General features: G+C 48.2%; 1 long non-coding RNA gene across 1 annotated transcript; it reads left to right on the forward strand.

Annotated features, from left to right (window-relative positions):
• The first annotated feature begins 16 nt into the window (after nucleotides 1-16).
• LOC149124695 (uncharacterized) lies at nucleotides 17-5,309 on the forward strand. The gene is made up of 3 exons (XR_016212967.1): nucleotides 17-96; nucleotides 4,825-4,860; nucleotides 5,191-5,309. It is a non-coding gene; the product is annotated as an uncharacterized LOC149124695 (long non-coding RNA).
• Nucleotides 5,310-7,131: the final 1,822 nt, after the last annotated feature.

Genomic DNA, 7,131 nt, shown 5'->3' on the forward strand with positions numbered 1-7,131 from the left:
TTGGCTCGTGGCAGGTGCGTGCGGGCCCCGCCCCCGGAGTCCGGCTGCGGGATTCTTGCCCGGGCAAATGTGCGCCCTGCAGGCTGGGTAGATAAGGTAACCAATGTTTCGACTTGGGGTTGAACTGATTTGAGGCTGGGATGCAACCAGTAGTTTTTATAGCTGCTCGATGTGATGAATCCCTCCCCAAACTATGTCCCCGGATTTTGGGGAAGCAGGGCGAACGAGCGAGCCGTGCAGGCTTGGACCTGCCCAACTTCAGCCCCAGCTCCTCCTTGACCAAGCCTGCTTCCGTAACTAACCTGTAGCGACCTCCTTTGATTCCTCTTCTGGACCGAGCCTCATCCTTGGTCTGTTAAGCCGGTTGGTCAAGAATCCACTCAGCTGATTTTCAAACAAACTTGGTGTTATCAAGCGCCACTTCCCTGTTGCCATGGAAACTTCACCGCTTCCTCTTGGTGATTTTCTGAGTTCTCCCTCACCGCGTCCATCCTGCCCCCTGGCTATAAATTTCTCCAGTCTCTGTCCCATTGCAGTAGTCTTAATCCTTGTTACGAAGGTCTTGAATAAGGCCTTCCTTGCAGTTTTTAACAAGGCTCAGCTGGGTAATTTACCTTCAACAACCTCCAGGGCCTTGAGAGAGTTCCTCAATCTCTGTAATCCCTGGTAAAGGTGAACTGGGATAACCTAACCATGGCATGGATAAAAATTGATAACATTAGGTAGGTGTTAGAACCTGTTATATATCCAATATGGGTGTCAGTTCGAGTCCTGGCTGCTCCACTTCCCGCCCAGCTCCCTGCTAATGGCCTGGGAATAGCAGCACAAGATGGCCCAAGCGCTTGGGCCCCTGGCACCCACCTGAGAGACCTAGTGAAGCTCCTGGCTCCTGGGAGTGAACCAATGATGGAAGATCTCTGTGTCTCTCTTTCTTTGTAACTCTGACTTTCAAATAAATAAATAAATATTTTAGAGGAGTGAACAAGAGATTGCTGTAAATTGGTACTTTAAGAAAAAAAGAATTTATTGAGCCACTAAGTTACAATGAAGCATTTGGGTCACTGATGCCTCAAACCCCCAAAACATGCTATAAACTTGATAAAACCATGCACAAATAACCTAAAGCTCAGTGACTGCCTATTCCTTGGGAAAGCCCCTCACCTGGACACTCCAAATTGCTGAGACAAGGGACTTTACCACGCCCTTCTGCTGCAGGACCCCTCCCAAAAGACAACATAAACAGGCTGCTGCCCATTGCCCACAGGGCTCAATATTCACCTTCAGCCACTCCACCACACTCTAGGCAGCCTACAATCCTATCCCAACCCCCTTCTATGCTTTCCTGCAGAAGGCTAAACTTCGGCCTGCAGTGCCAGCTTCCCATATGGGTGCAGGCTCAAGACCCGGCTGCTCCTCTTAGGCCAAATGATCTTCACTTGAGAGATCAGAGGTCTGACCTGCAGGTGAACTTAGCAATGTCTAGGCTCACGTAGCTGGTCAGGGGCAACACAGACCTGGCTCAGAAGTCTGCAAACCCACCTGTACACTAGAATCATCTAGGGACCAGGCTGCTCCCTAGAATAATTAGTTGTGAACCTCTGGAGGAAAGACCTAGGAATTGATATTTCTTAATCCGCAGCTACAAGAGTACTTCAAAAAAATTCATGAGAAATGAAATTAAAGGATCTGTTTATTTTGGTGCAAAGAGGAATTGGAAATCCGCGCATCATTTTTCACAGTGAACATTTCCCAGGAGCTTTGTGAAGGCCCTTCGACCAGTTTTGAGAGCCGGAAGTTTACAGCAGTGCTTCTCAAACTTGAATGTGCAAGAAAATCAGAAACTATCCTGGGAACCTTGTGAAAATGCAGGTTCTGGATTTAGAAAGTCTAGAGAAGGGGCCAAAGTCAGCGTTGCTAATAGCTGCCGGGTCAGCAGGAGGCATTTCCAAATGAGGGTGGAAGGGTATAACAGGGCCACAGGGGTACACCATCTGTTCCCACAGGTACGCCATATAAGTGATCTGAATGTGTGAGTCAATTCGTTCAGCCTAACAGGTTCTCCTAGTAATGTGAACTGGAAAATGAAATGAAGTTAGTAGTTACCTGTGAGGGCTGAAGCAGAACACAAGCGTGGAGGGAAGCCCTGAGATAGAGCTGGGGCTGTGAGAAGGCATGCAGGGTGAAACAGAAACCAGGAATGATGTAAACTTGAGAGCAGAATACAGAGGACAGGCTATGAACAAGTGAGATACTAGAAGAACCACGGGCCAGCACCTTGGCTCACTTGGTTAATCCTCTACCTGCGGTGCCGGCATCCCATATGGGCTCCGGGTTCTGGTCCCGGTTGCTCCTCTTCCAGTCCAGCTCTCTGCTGTGGCCCAGGAAGGCAGTGGAGGATGGCCCAAGTGCCTGGGCCCCTGCACCTGCATGGGAGACCAGGAGGAAGCACCTGGCTCCTGGCTTCGGATCAGCGTAGCTCCGGCTGTGGCGGCCATTTGGGGGGGTGAACAAACAGAAGGAAGACCTTTCTCTGTCTCTCTCTCGCTCTCACTGTCCAACTCTATCTGTCAAAAAAATAATAAAAAAAAGAAGCACATAATTACATGGATACTTCAAAAGGTTTATGGAAAATGGAATTAAAAGCTAAGTTTAGACGCAGGGATTGTGGCACAGTGAACTGAGTTGTTGCTGGGGCTGCCCGCATCCAGTTTGAACCCTGGCCACTCTGCTTCCAATACGGCTTCTTGTTAATGTACCTGCAAAGATAGTGGATGATGGTCCAAGTACTTGGGTTCCTGCTACTCACATTGGAGACCCAGATGGAGTTCTGGGCACCCGGCTTCAGCCCCAAAGGTTGTAGGCATGTAGGGAATGAACAAGCAGATGGAAGATCACTCTGTTTCTCCCCTTCTCTCTTTCACTGGGCTTTCCAGATAAATAAATAAATCTTTTTTTTTTTAAAGAAAAGTTTATTTGAGTGCAAAAAATATTTTGAGATACATGCATAGTTTTTTCATAATATGCATCTTCAGGCTGGTGCTGCAGCTCACTTGGCTAATCCTCCGCCTGTGGCACCAGCACACCGGGTTCTAGTCCCAGTTGGGGCGCCAGGTTCTGTCCTGGTTGCTCCTCTTCCAGTCCAGCTCTCTGCTGTGGCCCGGGAGTGCAGTGGAGGATGGCCCAAGTGCTTGGGCCCTGCACCCGCATGGAGACCAGGAGGAAGCACCTTGATCCTGCCTTCAGATTGGCACAGCACGCCGGCTGTAGCAGCCATTTGGGGGGTGAACCAATGGAAAGGAAGACCTTTCTCTCTGTCTCTCTCTCTCTCACTGTCTACCTCTGCCTGTCAAAATAAATAAATAAATAAAATGCATCTTCATAATGTGTACTCTGATGCAAAATAGTGAAATCCAGGCATAGCTGTTTCGCACACATTTTCCGAGAACTTGTGAGAACCTCACACAGACACAGACACAGATGAGTAATACATTTAATACCTAGTCACTAGTCCCTTTAGCTGCCATGGTAACAGATACCTTGTAGGTTCTAGCTTTTATCAGGTAATCCCCACACACAATTTAAGATTTATTTATTTGAGAGGCAGAGTTACAGAGAGAGGGAGAGACACAGAGAGAGAGGTCTTCCACCTGCTGGTTCACTCCCTAAATAGCAGCAAGGGCCAAAGCTGGGCCAATTCAAAGCCAAGAGCCAGCCTCTTCTTCTGGGTCTCCCACAGGGATGCAAGGAGCCAAGCACTTGAGCAGTCCTCTGCTGCTTTCCCAGGCCGTTAACAGAGAGCTAGATCAGAAGTACAGCAGCCAGGACACGAACTGGAGCCCATGTGGGATGCTGGTGCTGCAGGAAGAGGCTTAGCCTTACTAGCCACAGCACCAGCTTCCGACCCCTTTCTCTTTAAGGTGCTCCAAGCACATTTCCAAAGCCTAAATAAAGCCACACTCTGCTTTGTCTCACTTAATGCCGGCAGTAACTCTACAGGGTAGGAGTTATTATTTCCTTTTTTTTTTTTAAGATTTTATTATTTATTTGAGAGGTATAGTTACAGACAATGAGAGGGAAAAACAGAAAAGTCTTCCATCCACTGGTTCACTCCCCAAATGGCCACAATGCTGGAGCTGGGCCCATCTGAAGCCAGGAGCTAGTAGCTTCTTCCGGGTCTTCTATGCAGGTGCAGGGGCCCAAGTGGATGGGCCATCTTCTACTGCTTTCCCAGGCCACAGCAGAGAGCTGACTTGGAAGTGGAGCAGCCGGGCTCAAACCAGCTCCCATATGAGATGCCAGCACTGCAAGCAGTGGCTTTACCCACTACACCACAGCCCAGCCCCCCTTATGTGTCATTTTTAATGCTGAAAGTTATTTTCACAAGAGTTATTTTGGTAGTAAAGCTAAGATAGTTATAAAGTCAAATCTCTGGACCATCATGGATTTTTTTTTTTTTTTTGACAGGCAGAGTGGACAGTGAGAGAGAGACAGAGAGAAAGGTCTTCCTTTTGCTGTTGGTTCACCCTCCAATGGCCGCCGCGGCCAGCGCGCTGCAGCCGGCACACCGCGCTGATCCGAAGGCAGGAGCCAGGTTTTTATCCTGGTCTCCCGTGGGGTGCAGGGCCTAAGGACTTGGGCCATCCTCCACTGCACTCCCTGGCCACAGCAGAGAGCTGGCCTGGAAGAGGGGCAACCGGGACAGAATCCGGTGCCCCGACCGGGACTAGAACCTGGTGTGCCGGCGCCGCAAGGTGGAGGATTAGCCTAGTGAGCCGCGGCGCCGGCCGGATTTTTTAAAAAATATTTATTATATTTATTTGAAAGAGTTACAGAGAGAAGTAGAGACAGAAAAAGAGAGAGGTCACTGGGATTAAACATGACAATAGGTCTGATCTGATTTCATCATCATTTTAAAAAATCATCTATTATTTTTCACTTTATGTTTCTGTGTGGGAGCAAACTGTTGAAATCCTTACTTAATGTGTGCTAGGCTGATCTTCTGTATGTTAAGATAATTGAAAATGGATCTTGATGTGAATGGAAGGGGAGAGGGAGTGGGAGGGGGGAGGGTTGTGGGTGGGAGGGACGGTATGGGGGGGAAGCCATTGTAATCCATAAGTCGTACTTTGGAAATTCATATTCATTAAATAAAAGTTAAAAAAAAAGAAAAAAAGAAAGAAAAAGAGAGAGGTGTTCCATCCACTGGCCATCACTCCCCAGATGGCCGCAAAGACCGGAGCTGTGCCAATCCAAAGTCAGGAGCCAGGAACTTCCTCCGGGTCTTCCATGTGGATGCAGGGGCCCAAGGACTTGCACCATCTTCTACTGCTTTCCCAGGCCATAGCAGAAAGCTGGATGGGAAGAGGAGCAGCCGGGGCTAGAACCAGCACCCATCTGGGATGCCGGCGCTTCAGGTCAGGGCTTTAACCTGCTGCGCCACAACGTCGGCCCCCATCATGGATTTTTAAAGATACATATCTTTTAAATTGGTGGAGACCTGTTTTATAGACAAGTCCATAGTCATTTTGTGTAACTGCATCATGTGTGGTTGTGAAAAGTGTGGGGTCACTCATTTTTGGATGCAGAGTTCTATAGATGTCCAAGTATGTCTGAAGCAAGTTGATTGTGTGATTGAAATCTTCGATAAATAAGTAAGCAATAAAAATTCTCATGGGCTCACTCACCAAAACGTGTCCTGAATCCACCACTTCTCTGTGTGACCTGCTAGGGTTTGAATACGGTTTGGCTCTGTAGAGACTCATGTTGAAATCTGGTTGCAGTGTGGGTCATTAAGAGGAACTGATGGTGTTCTTGCAAGACTGGACCCCAGACGAGAGCAGGTGTGGCAGAGCAAGGCAGACGCTCGTGTTCTGTCTCTTTCACTTGCTCCTGCTTTCCACTTTCTCCCGTGAGCTGGAGCAGCACGGGGCCCTCACCAGAGCCTTCGTCGGGCTCTTGGACTTCTCAGTCTCCAGATCTGTGAGCCAAAGTCGATCTCTACCCTTTCTGAGTCACCCTGTGTCAGGTGCTCCGTCAGAGCAACAGAAAAATGGACTTGGGCACTGTGTTTCGGTGTCCTAAGGCTGAGTCTTCATCATCTCCTGTTGGGACAGTGGTGACAGGTGGCTAGCCCGGTTCTGCTGTCTGTTCTCATATTCATCCATCAAAGTGATGTCTCTATGATCGCACCATGTCACTGCCTTCCTGGAAGAGTCTCCAGTGGATTCTCACTGCGCTGGAATAGAGTCCGGCTCCCGCAAGGCCTGTGTGATGCCCTCCCCTGGCTTCTCTCTCACAGTCTTTATATTTTACGTTCCTTCTCCTCCCAAAGCTCTTTCTCAAGCTATCTGCATGGCTGCCTCCTTCGCAGCCTTCAGGAACCAACTCTAACGTCACATCCTCAGGGGGCTTCCCTCAGGCAGAGCAGCCTCACTGGTTACTGTATTACCCTAATTTATAGTACTCAGGTCTGAAATGAAATCATTTACTGCTGCTCCAGCTCCAGTGTCTGTCTCCTTGACAGCAGGGACTATGCTAACTAATCTAACTAATCTCTTCTACGTCTCCAGCACCTGGAGTAGTACCAGAAACATTTTAGAAACCCAATCAATATCTACTATCAGTGGAGGACACGTCCTGAAAGAATATGTCATAGTCTGATAACATTCCCCTAATATGTGGTTAAAAGGAAAAAGGGAGCAGGACAGAAAACCATCAATTCTTAATGAACCTGATTTAAAAAAAAAAAAAAGCATTTTTTTAAGAAAAGAAAAAAAACCATGTCATTTGTGTCAAGGTTTTCTCTGGGTGGTAGTTATAATGTGGAAAGTGCTTGTTCTGTCCTACTACTAATTTTTTTCCAGAGATATATGCACAATAACTAAGCAGGATTTTTTTTTGCAAATAAAATGATCCAGGGGCGAGTGTTTGTCAAAGTGGTTAAGATGCTACTCAGGACACCATCTCAGATTGCAGTGCCTGAGTTCAAGTCCCCGCGCTGCTCCAAATTCCAGCTTCCTGCTAAAGCAGACCCAAGGAGGCAGCAGGTGGTGGCGTGAGTGGTTGGGTCCCTGCCATCCATGTGGGAGACCTGGACTGAGTTCCCAGCTCCTGCCTTTGGCCTGATCTGGC

This window comes from Oryctolagus cuniculus, chromosome 9 (genome assembly GCF_051225735.1).
Source record: "Oryctolagus cuniculus isolate XC-2025 breed Fujian yellow rabbit chromosome 9, ASM5122573v1, whole genome shotgun sequence".
Lineage (NCBI taxonomy): Eukaryota > Metazoa > Chordata > Mammalia > Lagomorpha > Leporidae > Oryctolagus > Oryctolagus cuniculus.